Source organism: Pseudophryne corroboree, chromosome 5 (genome assembly GCF_028390025.1).
Source record: "Pseudophryne corroboree isolate aPseCor3 chromosome 5, aPseCor3.hap2, whole genome shotgun sequence".
NCBI classification, from domain to species: Eukaryota; Metazoa; Chordata; class Amphibia; order Anura; family Myobatrachidae; genus Pseudophryne; species Pseudophryne corroboree.
In genome coordinates, this window is record NC_086448.1 from 340020454 (window position 1) to 340034823 (window position 14370).

Sequence of the window (14370 nt, forward strand, 5' to 3'; positions counted from 1 at the left end):
TTGCAGAAGAACTACAAGTCCCAGCAAGCCTCCCCTGCAAGCTGGTACTTGGAGAACCACAAGTACCAGCATGTGTGGGGGGAAATGGGCCCGCTGGTACCTGTAGTTCTTCTGCAAAAAAAATACCCAAATAAAAACAGGACACGCACACCGTGAAAATACAACTTTATTTCACACATGCCGACACATACATACTTACCTATGTTGACACGCCGATTGCCACGTCTCCAATGTCGACGAATCCGGGGTACCTGAAAATAAACTTAATACTCACCTAAATCCAGTGTCCAGTGATATTTGTAATCTACGTACTTGGCAAAACAAAAAAAACGCATTTACCCGATCCACATGGACTGAAAGGGGTCCCATTTTACACATGAGACCCCTTTCCCCGAATGCAGATACCCCCCGTGACTGCTGTCACAGAAGGTCCCTTCAGCCAATCAGGGAGCGCCACATCGTGGCACTCTCCTGATTGGCTGTATGCGCGTCGGAGCTGTCAGACGCGCATCGCACAGCCCCCTCCATTATCTTCAATGGTGGGAACTTTGCGGTCAGCGGTGAGGTCACCCGCGGTCAGCGGCTGACCGCGGGTAACCCCACCGCTGACCGCAAAGTTCCCACCATTGAAACTAATGGAGGTGCTGTGCGATGCGCTGTCTGCCAGCTCAGACGCGCATAGGGAATCAGGAGAGTGCCAGGACGAGGCGCTACCTGATTGCCTGAAGGGACCTTCTGTGACAGGAGTCACAGGGGGTCTCAGCATTCGGGGAAAGGGGTCCCATGTGTAAACATGGGACCCCTTTCAGTCCATGTGGATTGGGTAAATGCGTTTTTTTATTTTGCCAAGTACGTGGATTACAAATATCACTGGACACTGGATTTAGGTGAGTATAATTTTATTTTCTGGTACACCCCGTGGATTCTACTTGGACAAGTGGACCGAACGTCGTGTCAACATAGGTAAGTATGTGTGTGTGTCGACATGTATGTAATAAAGTTGTACTTTCAAGGTGTGCGTGTCCTGTTTTTATTTGGGTAATTTTTTTGCAGTAGAACTACAGGTACCAGTGGGCCCGTTTCCCCCCGCATGCTGGTACTTGTTGTTCTCCAAGTACCAGCTTGCAGGGGAGGCTTGCTGGGACTTGTAGTTCTGCTGCAAAAAACAATATTCTTTCATTTTTACAAATGGCTATCAGCCCCCCATCCGCAGCCCTTGGATGGGGGGGACAGCCTCGGGCTTCACTCCTGGCCCTTGGGTGGCTGGGGGGGACCCCTTGATTGAAGGGGTCCCCACTCCTCCAGGGTACCCCGGCCAGGGGTGACTAGTTGGGGTTTTAATGGCACGGCCGCAGGGACTGATATCAAAGTGTCCCCCAGCTGTGGTATTATCTCCCCAGCTAGTGGAGCCCGGTGCTGGTTCCAAAAATACGGGGGACCCCTACGCTTTTTGTCCCCCGTATTTTTGGCACCAGGACCGGACGCAGAGCCCGGAGCTGGTTCTAAAAATACGGGGGATCCCCTGTCATTTCCCCCCCCCCCCCCCCGTATTTTTACAACCAGGACCGGCTCAAAGAGCCCGAGGCTGGTTATGCTTAGGAGGGGGGACCCCACGCATTTTTTTTCTGATTTTTAACCCATTCCATAAAAAAAAATATATATATATATATATATATATTTTAAACAATATATAAAAAATACTTGTGACTCCTAAATAGACAAACCAAGTACCTAATCCCTTCTAATATAAATAGATATGCTATTACCAATAAAAAAAACACAAAAAAAACATGTTTTTAATTTTTTTTATTAGATTCCGCCTGCAAAGTGAGGCAGATTGAAAATATCGAATTTACTGTCTAAAAGCACTGTTGTCGAATTTACAATCTTCAATTGAATATACTTTTGTCGAAATGCCGCATTTGTACCATTGCAGAAATGTCGAATTTGTCAAATGTCGAATTTCAAAAAGTCGAATTTGGAAAGTCCGTTTTTTTGACGAAAAGTACTGAATTGCATTGTCGATTTTTTTGGGGGGCGAAAATGTCCCGTTTTTCGACATTTTCGGGAATTCGACCGCAATTGCATATACCCCTTAACTGGATTGCTAGGTCTTATTGTTATTATGATCATCATTTTTATGATGTACATCATTAGTTCATGATTAATACACTTTATTACAGAGATTTATTGTCAAAACTGAGAAAAAGTAAGAAATATAACTTTGAAAATATGAATTGATAAACCTGTGATTTTGTAGACAGATATTGTAGATCAAGGGCGTAATTCAAACCTTATCGTAGCAGCAAACTTGTTCTCTAATGGGCAATATCATGTGCACTGCAGGTGGGGCAGATATAACATGTGCAGAGAGAGTTAGATTTGGGTAGGTTATTTTGTTTCTGTGCAGGGTAAATACTGGCTGCTTTATTTTTACACTGCAATTTGGATTTCAGTTTATACACACCCCACCCAAATCTTACGCTCTCTGCACATGTTATATCTGCTATAAACCTGCACTGCAGTGCACATAGGGGGTAATTCAGATCTGATCTCTTCTGTGCGTTTTCGCTCAGCGGGCGATCAGGTCCTAACAGTGCATGCATCTGAGCCACAATGCTGGTCAGTGACGGGATGGTGTGAAGGATCCATTCGCACTGGTGTGATTGACAGGAAGAGGCCATTTGTGGGTGGCAACTGACCGTTTACAGGGAGTGTCCAGAAAAACGCAGGCGTGTCCAAGCGTTTTGAGGAACGGTGTTTGACGTTAGCTACGGCCCCGATCAGCAGGATTCAATCGCACTGGAAGAGTAAGTCCTGGGCTGTGCAGAGACTACACAAATTGATTTTTAGCAGCTCTGCTAACACATAGGAATGCACACTTGCACAGCGAAAATACACTCCCCCTGTAGGCGCAACTATCTGATCACAGGGCAGCAAAAAATGCAGCCCAGCGATCAGATCTGAATGACCCCCATGGTTTTGCCCAGTAGAGAACTATTTTGCTGCTGCAATCAGATCTGAATTAGGCCCCAACTGTGGGTAACTCAAATTTGTTGGCAGAGGCGTCAATGGGTCTGGTGACACCTGGTGCGCACTCTGCACACTCTTGCGCGCAGAAGCGCACTCGTGGGCGAAACGGCGGTGTGGCCTAAGTTGGGTGGGTGTGGTCTCACGGGGGAAGCAGGTAACATCACTCCGGGGGCAGCCTAGCATCATCCGAAGAAGCTGGGCTGCCCCCTTTGAACAGTAGATGTGCAGTGTCAGCGCCTGGATCACAGGAGCCGACTGCTGTAAGCAACTGTCACACTGCAGCACCCGGCTCCTGTGAGTGTGAGAGCAGAAGGCATTTTGGTGTCACCCCCTCCGAGGGTGACACCTGGGTGCGGGCAGTACCCGCTGCACCCACCTTCTGATGCCACTGCTGGTTGGTGTCAGCTTTCACTAACTATAGCCTGTACATTAATTTCTCTTTACCACTTCCATAAAAAAGCAAGTACAGAGGATGCTAGCACTACTGTTAATAGTACCTATTTATAACTATACATATATGCATAAACTCTAGTCTTTAAAAAAAATTAAGCTGAATGACTTTTATAAAATAATAAAATTTATGACAGTTAGCTGTACCTGGGTAACCAGAGGGTGACATTACCCTTTTAAAGCAATGCAGGGTGATTAAAATATGCCATAAAATTTGCATTATAGCGATATTTGTAATGTTCATTGTATAACATTATAGATTTTTGTGTCCTTTCATGAAAGGTATATAACTCAATCAGAATTTCCTGGAGTTAAAATTTCATACTTAATTGTTTATTCTCTTAAATTAGTAGGGTCATAAACCACAGAAATCAAACCTTTTAGAAAGAAACTCGTTTTTTTACAACATGCAACACTTTTATTGCGGTGACATGAAGGGTTGAAAGATTCTGCAAATTAACTTTCTTAATGAATGTGATATTTTTGTATGAACTCTCAGAAATGTCAACAGTGTAGTCTCCTAAATGACCTGTTGGCCACCGACTATTACTGTATCTTAATTTAAAAAAAAATAACATTCATTTTATGTATGTATCTTATGCCCAAGTAAAATTCAATGCAATTAAAAAAAAACAACTACCCATCAGAATAATGCAAAATGTTTGTCATATAAGGCGCCCATAACTTTATTGTGATTACATAAACCTTTCTTTAGCTAGCTTATCACTAAATAAAATGACACACACACTGAAATAAAGACACGGACACGGTAGCTGGAGTTAAAGGTCAGATGATATTTATTGATCGCTGACCAACTCTTTAAACTATAATTGTAATTGAATTGGAATTAATTTAGATTGTAAAGTTAAATTTAGATTGGAGGATGGCAAAGGAAAAAGTCGCTACCAGACACCAGCTCCAGTCCCTTGGATGAAATCCAACCACCAAGGAGGGGAGTACCCAAACCCCGCCTCCTTCCTGCATAACCCGCATTGTGCTGGCCTCACCACTCTTTTCTCTGGCAAACGTTCGGTTCACGCAGGGGAACGTCTAAATGTCCAACCGCAAGAGAAGGACACACCTGCCGTCCTTCTAAAGAGGGTGCCCCACAATGACCACTTATGCCTGTTTGACCGCTGGTTGGTAGCGACTTCCCGTCACCAAAGGTTTACAAAACCGCCACCGCCATCCGAACAAACAAATAAGAACAAACTAAGAACAAACTAAAGAACCCTAATGAACAGGACCAAAAACATCCTCCAGGAAAAAAACTGCACTCCGTCCGGAGAAAGATGAACCCCATCCTCCTTGTAGAACTGCCGGTTACGCAGCACAAGTAAAGGATGCCTGACAGCTACTCCCCCTATGGCCCTAACAAACAGAGATACCGCCGAATTCACCTTCTTGCGAGCCTTCTCCAGAGCTGAGAAACGCACCGCACCCCGCCAATGAAAACGCGGAACTATCTCCGACCAAACAATGCAGACTCCTGGCCAGTGACAACGAATCGCCACCAAATCCGCCTTAATGGACAAAATTAAATCTATGCCCTTAACTCGGCCCAAATCATTGCCACCTAAATGCCGGACGATACAACGGGGGCGACCCCAGCAGCGCTCACGATGAAAAGGAGCCGCAACAAATCACCCCAAAGCAAGCCCCTGACACCTACCCAACGCAACTCCCTAGCTCCGAAAACATCAGCCGCCCTAAGTGCCATGGGATGCCTCGCCGCCCAAAGAGCATAAGAATGGCCAACCAGCCACACCTGCTCCCCAAAATCAACGACAGCTGGAAAAGAAAAAACACCCTAACATCAGAAATTTGAACACAAAACATAGATAAGCAATAAACGAAATAACCCAAGTGAAGGAGAAAACTCAAAAAACCTCCCGTGGACCTTAAGAGAACAGCCAATTGAAATTAGGCCCCCTCGGAGGAAAATTTAAAAATTCACTTCACACCCTCGATTCCTGAATGGTGAGCGTTCAAAAACCGACGAGTAAACAAGTTTTTGGGTTAGCGCAACAGGCGCAACTGCTTCTTATCAAAACGGACATAAGACTTATAGGAGGCAGACTTCCAACGGCCCAGCACCCGGAACAGCCGCCGGGGAGGAGCCCGTAGCCGCGGCATGCGTAGCCACCCCAAACCGAAGGGAATGGGTACCGAAGTCCACCCCGCGCAAGCCCAGCGCCTCCAAACATTTCTTAAACACTGCAGTAAATTGGAACTTATTCAGCGGGCCAACGTGCGCCTGCCCTAGCAATTGGTCGCCACCCGAAGGCCTCAACCGGAGATACTCCCGCGCCCGTCGCAGCGGGCAAGCACTCCATCCTCCCGGGCCTCCAAGGACACCCAGCGACCCCTGACCTGTTGATCTGTCTTGGACCGCACAATCCTACAGAGCAACAGGCCATCCTGCAGGCGCACATTCCTGCAAAGCATACCGGACTCACGAGATGCCTTACTGCACGCCCCTAACTCGCTCACTCTGAAAGCCCCAAAGAAAGCTAGGGCAAACACAACTAAAAAAAAAAAGGGGCCACCTCGAACACCGAGATCGCAATTCGCGACAGCACACGCAGCAACTCCGTTAGAAGCTGCAAAGTCCCGGGTCTGCGGGAGTTCGCGGGCGCCGGTCGCATCCTAGTGCTCTGGAAAGGACAAAAGACCCGGGGGTCCATCATCCCGTGGAGCCGAAAGTGACAGGAAAATTGCCCGCAAGGGCAGAAGACATGCCCGCTTTTGACCCACCCCCTCGATAAGGCTCCCAAACACAGGCTATCAAAACGTCCGCCGGGAACTCCCCCGCCACACCGTACCTACTTATAAAGGCCGACCAAATACGCCAGGCCACATCATATGCCCTGAGCGTGGAAGGAGCCAAGGCACACTTGGCCAGAGCAGCTAACCCGACTCGACAACCCGCCAGATAGAAGGCAGGCACGGTAAACCCTCCGCTGCCGTTCCCGGAACCAACGCCCGGAATTTATCAAACTGGAACCGAGACAACGCACGCGCGACTCCATTGTCGATTCCAAGAATGTGACGGGCCCCGAAATTAATATTGGACCGCAAGCAAACCAGCACCAGATGTCGCAAAAACCGCAAAGCCTGTGGAGAAGAAGAACGCTGATTATTGATAGCGTGCACCCCTCCCACATTGTCGCAACGGAACGAGATGTCCCGTTTCGAGACTGGCAGGCCCACAATTCCAGGGCAACTATGAACGGGAACAACTCCAGCAAGGAGGTTCTCGGCGAAACCCCGTGACACCCAAGAGGACGGCCAAGCAGCAGCGCACCACGACCCGGCAAAAAATGCCCCAAAGCCATGACTGCCCGAGGCATCAGTAAACAACTGGAGCCAACCGTTGGAACAACAAGGGGGAGGCCATAAAAACCGCCCCGTTGAAGGACACCGAGAAGAAACCCAAACTCGCAAATCGTCCCTGATCTCGCGGGAGAGGTACACAGTATGATGCTGCCCGACCGTACCCGCCGTGGCCCGTTCAAGTTTGCGACAGAAAACCCTACCCATGGGGCCAATCCGGCACGCAAAGTTGAAGGAACCAGCAACGACTGTATCTGCTTAAAACGAACCCTGCGCCTGCCCAAACAATCGTGAATTAAACCCAAAATCTTACGCACTTTATCCTCAGGGAGGAGACAGCAACCCGCCACTGTGTCTATTTAAATTCTCGACTAGCTAAGACAACTACAGGGGCCCTCCCACTTGTCCAGCGCGACGGGAACCCCCAAACTTTCGACCAAGGACCTGGCAACCGACAGAATATCGCCCCAGACAGAAATGCCCCCTGGGGCCACAAGAGAGAATCGTCCCGTTAGTGAGCCACCCCGGGGTGACCGGAGGCGGCCTGGACGGACCTCAAAATAGGCGCTGGAACCTGAACAGCCCATGGGGAGACACCGATCCACATAAAACTCTGCTCCCAATTTGAAAACCCGAAACCGCAGGGAATACGGGTGCAGGGGAAGTAGCCGAAAAGCCGATTCCACGTCTTATTTTGCCAATCAGGCCCCCCGGACCACCGTCCCGAACCCAGCGCAGAGCCTCATCAAAGGATTGATAACGCCCCTGCACACGGCCTCGGGAATGGAGTCATTAACCGAACGCCAGGAGTATTCGATAAGTGCTGTATCAGGCGGAACTTACCCAGGGCCGTCTTGGGCACCCCCCCATGGGGGAGATGCCCAAGGAGGGCAGAGGGGGAAAGGCATAGGGCCCACACATGCGCTCCACGCCGATCTCCGCATCCTCTTTCCGCCGGACCACGTGCGGGAATTCGCGAGCCGCCTTCAAATACCGGCGCGCCACCACGTGCACCGAATCCGAAATGGGCGGGCGAAAACCATGACTAAAACCCTCCAAAAGGAAAAAACGTTGCCGACTTGTCGGGGTATAAACAAAGCCAGCGGCGCAATTCGGGAACCCGAATAGGGGAGGGAGCCTTACTTACCAACTCCCCCGGCCTCGGCAGGAGCGGAGGGCTTACCGCTCGCCGACGAGGTGCAGTCCCTTGCCGGTTGACCGGCCCCGCGCAACTTGCACGCGTGGCGAAAACGACAATCTACACCCCTAGTGCAATTCCCTGCGCTGTGGCAAAACCCTGGCCGTTCTTCGAGGAGCGGGAACCCGAAACACCGGACGCCACGGGCATTTTGACCGCGGCGTCCGCAGTTGGCTTGACCTGCTGCGTGACCTCCAACCAAACCTCAACATACTTGAAACCCGCGGGCAGAATGGGGCTGCCAACCCGATTATGACGGAATCTCCCGTCGCAATCACGCCAAGCGGAGCCCTTGGACTTCAAGTACATGTCACGCACCAGAAAGAGATATTTAACCAAGGTGGGATACTCTGCGGGCCGCGATTCGGCGTAGCAGCCGTGAAAACCGAGAAACCCCGTAACCACAGGTGAACCGTACGGAAAGCATTGTCCCCAATGCCCCCCGTTTTCTTAGCTGCGTCAAAAGTCTGCCGCGTCTCATCCGTAAGTGTGAAGACGTCGACGTACTTCCCTTTCCTGATTGTCTCCCGCAATCGCTTGTGAACACCCCGCGTAACGGCCGTATTGGCGCAACGCACCAGTACCGGATAACTGGGGGGCTCAGAGGGAACCGATGTCGCCGGCACCATCCGCGCTGCCTTAGCCACGCGCCACGCAATAAGACTAGCAAGTTTACGCGGGCGCCGAGGGGAACCTGAAGAAACACTACTAGAAGGGGTGGAAGAAGTGCTATAATAACAATGAGAAGGAAATCGCATGCTCACCAGCTGCTGAAGGACCCGTAACAGCGTCATCCGCTTCACCCGCCTCCGGTTGGGGCGGAACATCTCCCGTCGGTGCCGCGGCCGCCACTCTTCCCGAGCTCCGGCCCCTCCGTGATGAAGACCCCGATGTCCCCGAACTCGCCATCATCTGAGCGGAGGAAAAATAAGGGACAACAGGTGCAGGAGAAAACTGCGCATTGACAACAATGGGGGAAACATGCGGGGGCGGGGGCACAGCAGCCTTGCTCGATGGCGGGAGGGCAGCGGCGGGTGGGGGCAACCCGCTGATGGGAAAGGACCGCCGTGGGAGATGGCCGGACTGACCGCCGGCGCAAACTAGCTGTAGTACGCAGGAAGCCAAGTGGGCGAGGGGAAGTAGCCAGTAGAACCAGGAAACACTGCAGAAACGGGGGGCACTGCGAGGGGGGGGTGCCCAATCTGGGCCAATGCGGCCTGAGGGGCCGGGTAAGACCTGAGATACGGGCCCGAAAATGACGGGGACGGGAGGGCAACCCTGGGGCAGCTGACCGCCGCGTGGGCAGGGCCCCGGCGACCGGATTAGCGAAACCTGCCGCAAATGCGGCGCAGAGGAAACTGGGGGCCCAGCGGACATAGCCCACGAGGACGGGGGGACGCCTGCGCGACGGGCCAGGGGAGGCCACCGGGGACCACTGACCCCCTGCTAACCCCCAGGAGGAGCAAAGGACGGAGGAGGGCCGGGAAAGTGTAACGCAGCGGGGGAATGGGGGCCGAGCGGAAGAGCCCCTGCCGTGGCCACCCACCCCGGGGACCCCCTAACTGCGGCGCGGACGGGGCGACAATACCCCTGACAGTGCCGCTGCCCACCCCATCCGCACCAGCGACGCTGTAACCGCTGTGCGAACAGGCCAGCAGCCAGACCCATTAACCCAAGAGGGGGCACAGGAAAAACCTGCTGCCCCGCATTCACACTGACTCCCAGCGGTGGCCGCGCCCCCTCCCCCCCGCAGCCCGCCCGTGAACGCCGGGTGCCAGGTGGGCGCCGGCGCCGCCGGCCGGAGCCAACCGCGGTGAAGAGACGGGGGAGTCGCCGGAAGCCGCCGGGCGAGGGAGCCGCCAGGCGAACACCGCTCGCCGGGGCCGCCCGCGCCCGGAGCCCATTCGGGGCCTAAACTGCCACGGCCGGGGCGGCACGTTCCCCGGCCGGACGAGGGGAAGCAGCAGTGGCGCGGGCCGAAGCGGCCCGACCCCGTCGCGAACCCATGGTCGCAGGGACCAACCTGGGGGACGCTGCGCACGGGGAATGGGACCGCTGGGGATACTAGGCATAGCAGCGGCGCCGGGAGGGGGGGAGAGGACCCTCGGGGCCGTGGCATGCCGGGGTGGGGGAGACAAACGAGGTAATCAAATGGTTTAAGCAAACAGGGGAAGGGTGTACCATGTAAACTGAACCATACCAATGCAGGAAAAGAAAAACAGAAAAACTAACACCACAATGCCACTTATCTGATAACAAGTACTCAGCCTTCCTGGGCCATACAATAAATGGCAAGAGGAAGTCTGAGGCACATGACCCTGCCCTATATACTATCCTGAGACCAACCCCTTAAAGCTTGACGAACAACCCTCTGATCCTATAGGAAAAAAACACCGGAAACATGATCTGCCTAGCAACTGCTTAGTCATTAACAACCAATCACCAAAAGTTGGGCTCTTATATGGCCTCAGGCTTATGCAGCCTTCAGCTAATCATAGCACTGATTCATGATTATGCTGCTTTTAAATGATTATATTGATTGTAAATGATTAATAACAAAAATATAAACTACACGTATGCAATGATGAAACAGTTCTATAAATGTCCCATGCATGCTATACTGTATATGTCTAAAGAGGATGGCACTCGATCTCCCAGCTGTCAGGATCTCGGCGCTCAGCATACTGGCGCTGGAATCCTGACCGCCAGGATACCGACAACTATTTTCCCTCTTGGGGTGTCCACGACACCCCTGGAGGGAGAATACGTGTGCCACCGCGCTTGCAAGGGGCTCTTTTGTGCTTGCCCCGCTGCAGGCATTCCGGCGGTTGGGATCCCAGCACCGGTATGCTGGGCGCCGGGATCCCGAGCGCCGGTGAATCATAGTACACCCGTCTAAAGAAACGTCAAAGCAAAATATACAGACTCTTCTGGACGTGCGGTGAGGTCAATGACTAGAGAGGCACTGCCTAGTACCAGAGCCAGATTTATTCCACCCTATATATATTCCATCCCATCTGCAAGCAGCACAGCAATGGGGAGCAGGGGCAAACGCAGGATTTACTAGGGGGGGGGGGGTTTATATATATATATATATATATATATATATACACACTGTTCAAAAAAATAAAGGGAGCACTTAAACAACACAATGTAACTCCAAGTCAATCACACTTCTGTGAAATCCAACTGTCCACTTAAGAAGCAACACTGATTGACAATCAATTTCACATGCTGTTGTGCAAATGGAATAGACAACAGGTGGAAATTATAGGCAATTAGCAAGACACCCCCAATAAAGGAGTTGTTCTGCAGGTGGTGACCACAGACCACTTCTTAGCTCCTATGCTTTCTGGCTGATGGTTTGGTCACTTTTGAAAGCTGGTGGTGCTTTCACTCTAGTGGTAGCATGAGACGGAGTCTACAACCCACACAAGTGGCTCAAGTAGTGCAGCTCATCCAGGATGGCACATCAATGCGAGCTGTGGCAAGAAGGTTTACTGTGTCTGTCAGCGTAGTGTCCAGAGCATGGAGGCACTACCAGAAGACAGGCCAGTACATCAGGAGACGTTGAGGAGGCCGTAGGAGGGCAACAAACCAGCAGCAGGACCGCTACCTCCGCCTTTGTGCAAGGAGGAACAGGAGGAGCACACCCAGAGCCCTGCAAAATGACCTCCAGCAAGCCACAAATGTGCATGTGTCTACTCAAACGATCAGAAACAGACTCCATGAGGCTGGTATGAGGGCCTGACGTCCACAGCTGGGTGTTGTGCTTACAGCCCAACACCGTGCAGGACGTTTGGCATTTGCCAGAGAACACCAAGATTGGCAAATTCGCCACTGGCGCCCTGTGCTCTTCACAGATGAAAGCAGGTTCTCACTGAGCACATGTGACAGACGTGACAGAGTCTGGAGATGCCAAGGAAAACCGAGATGAGATCCTCAGACTCTTTGTGAGACCATATGCTGGTGCGGTTGGCCCTGGGTTCCTCCTAATGCAAGACAATGCTAGACCACATGTGGCTGGAGTGTGTCAGCAGTTCCTGCAAGACGAAGACATTCATGCTACGGACTGGCCCGCCCGTTCCCCAGACCTGAATCCAATTGAGCACATCTGGGACATCATGTCTCACTCCATCCACCAACGCCACGTTGCACCACAGACTGTCCAGGAGTTGGCGGATGCTTTAGTACAGGTCTGGGAGGAGATCCCTCAGGAGACCATCCGCCACCTCATCAGGAGCATGCCCAGGCATTGTAGGGAGGTCATACAGGCACGTGGAGGCCACACACACTAGTGAGCCTAATTTTGACTTGTTTTAAGGACATTACATCAAAGTTGGATCAGCCTGTAGTGTGTTTTTCCACTTTAATTTTGAGTGTGACTCCAAATCCAGACCTCCATGGGTTAATAAATTTGATTTCCATTGATAATTTTTGTGTGATTTTGTTGTCAGCACATTCAACTATACATGTAGGGAGGGAATACCGCACAGGAAATATTAAGTATAGAAAGTTAATTAACTAAACCAAAATCAGGTAATTGCAAGAAAACACTGTTTTCTAATTTTGATATTGTTTGGTGGTGCACCCTGAGTCAGTAAGGGAACGTAGACAATGGGAAGAGAAGAAGACTCTTTTGTGGGCGCACTCTTTACTTTACATAAATATAGAAAATAGTCAAAGTAGATTAAAATACAAATTTTAATAATTCAACAAGTTAATTATACACAATTAAGACAATTAGTGGTTCATAAAGAAGATATTGGTGGTCAAATAATTAACAAAATAATCGAAAGAGCACTATGTGCTGATATGAAATGAAAAACTGGGTTTTGGCTGACGGAAGGAAATTCTAGATGTTCTATATTCAATGGTACATTCTGCTAATAAGCCAATCACTGTTATGCATTCCCCTGTAATGTAGTCTGGATACTGATGGTACTTAGGAGTAGTATAAATGTCTCTGTCTTGTCTCCTGCCAAAGAAGATAGGGTTGGAGGGGGCGATAAGGGGGGAAAGACAAAGAGTGGAAGTTGGAGAGCAGTGTGAATCTGCTGTCAGTGTTAGACACTATATGGGCTCAATCAATGAGCTCTACTGCACTGAGTATTCCTCAATGGTCACCCACTTGAGTACTAACCCAGCCCAACACTGATTAGCTTCCGAGATCGGACGGCTTCGGGCGTTTCCAGTGTGGTATGATAGTAGAGGAAATGACCAATATTTCGAAGCTCTGGAATCACTGATGAGAGTTCACGAATTTACAAAGTTATTCAGGACAGATACCAGACATAGAGGAACTTAGATGGATCTGCTGCCAATGTTAGACAGGGACGTGACCCTGAATCACTGGTGAGAGTCCACGAAAATAAGGATGGGAAGAAAATAAGTAGATGGTGAAAGATCTGATGGGTTTTAAATCCCAGATACGGCAATAGTAAAATGAACTGGAATAGTTACATTATAATTGGCAACAATTGCCTAGATACAGGGTGCCTGAAATACCAAAGTAGAGACAAAGAAGAAAAAAATAAATAAATGACAGAGTACCAGCTATGAGAAAGTATCCAATATGAATTATTGGTACTTAAAAGTAGCAATGAGGTTGTAGCTGAATTGCACCTAGGGTGTAACTGTTACAAAAGTATCCACTGCAGGTTGTCAATACCCCAAAAGGATATATATAAATAGCAGTGAGGTTGTAACTGAGTTGCAATGATATGTCCAGACTAGGGAGGATCTATCGAGGTTTTTAAATTGAATCACTGCCCATGTCATCACACGCAGAGAAATGGAAATGAAACATTATAATACAGTACATGAATATTGCAGGTATTGATGTAACTGCTAAGGCAGGCAAGAACCTATTAGCACAAAGTCCGTCTAGTATATAAAATGTATAATAGCAGAGTGATAGTAGTAAATGCTCACAGGAGCAAATGAAAAAACATATTGAACTACTGCGGTCCTGTAACTCCCAATATGCACTATGTAGTCAAATTGTTGTGGATAAGTAAGAAAAGAGAGTTGATATTACCCGCGCCAAATATAGGGGTGGAATCGCCCCTTCTAAAGTCTTGACACCCGTCTCCTCTCAAAAAGGTGCTGCCAGTCTTCTAAGCGCCCCGGACATCTCGAATGATGGGGGAGTTCAGGAGCCGCCGGTCCGATGGCGTCCTGTCGGACACAAGCCGCCGTCAGACGTCAGCTGCTGCAGTCAGCCGCGATAAGTGAGGGTCAGGGGAGACGGAGGGCACAGGCAGATGCCAGATAACGTCCGTGGTTCCGGTCAGCCAAAAGGACAGAGGTTGTATCGGAATACGCGTTTCACCCGTCCGCCGGGCTTGATC

At 50.3% G+C, this 14370-nt stretch overlaps 1 pseudogene; it reads right to left on the bottom strand.

Annotated features, from left to right (window-relative positions):
* Positions 1-13111: 13111 nt before the first annotated feature.
* Positions 13112-13230, bottom strand: LOC134931579 (5S ribosomal RNA; annotated as a pseudogene).
* Between the last annotated feature and the right edge of the window lie 1140 nt (positions 13231-14370).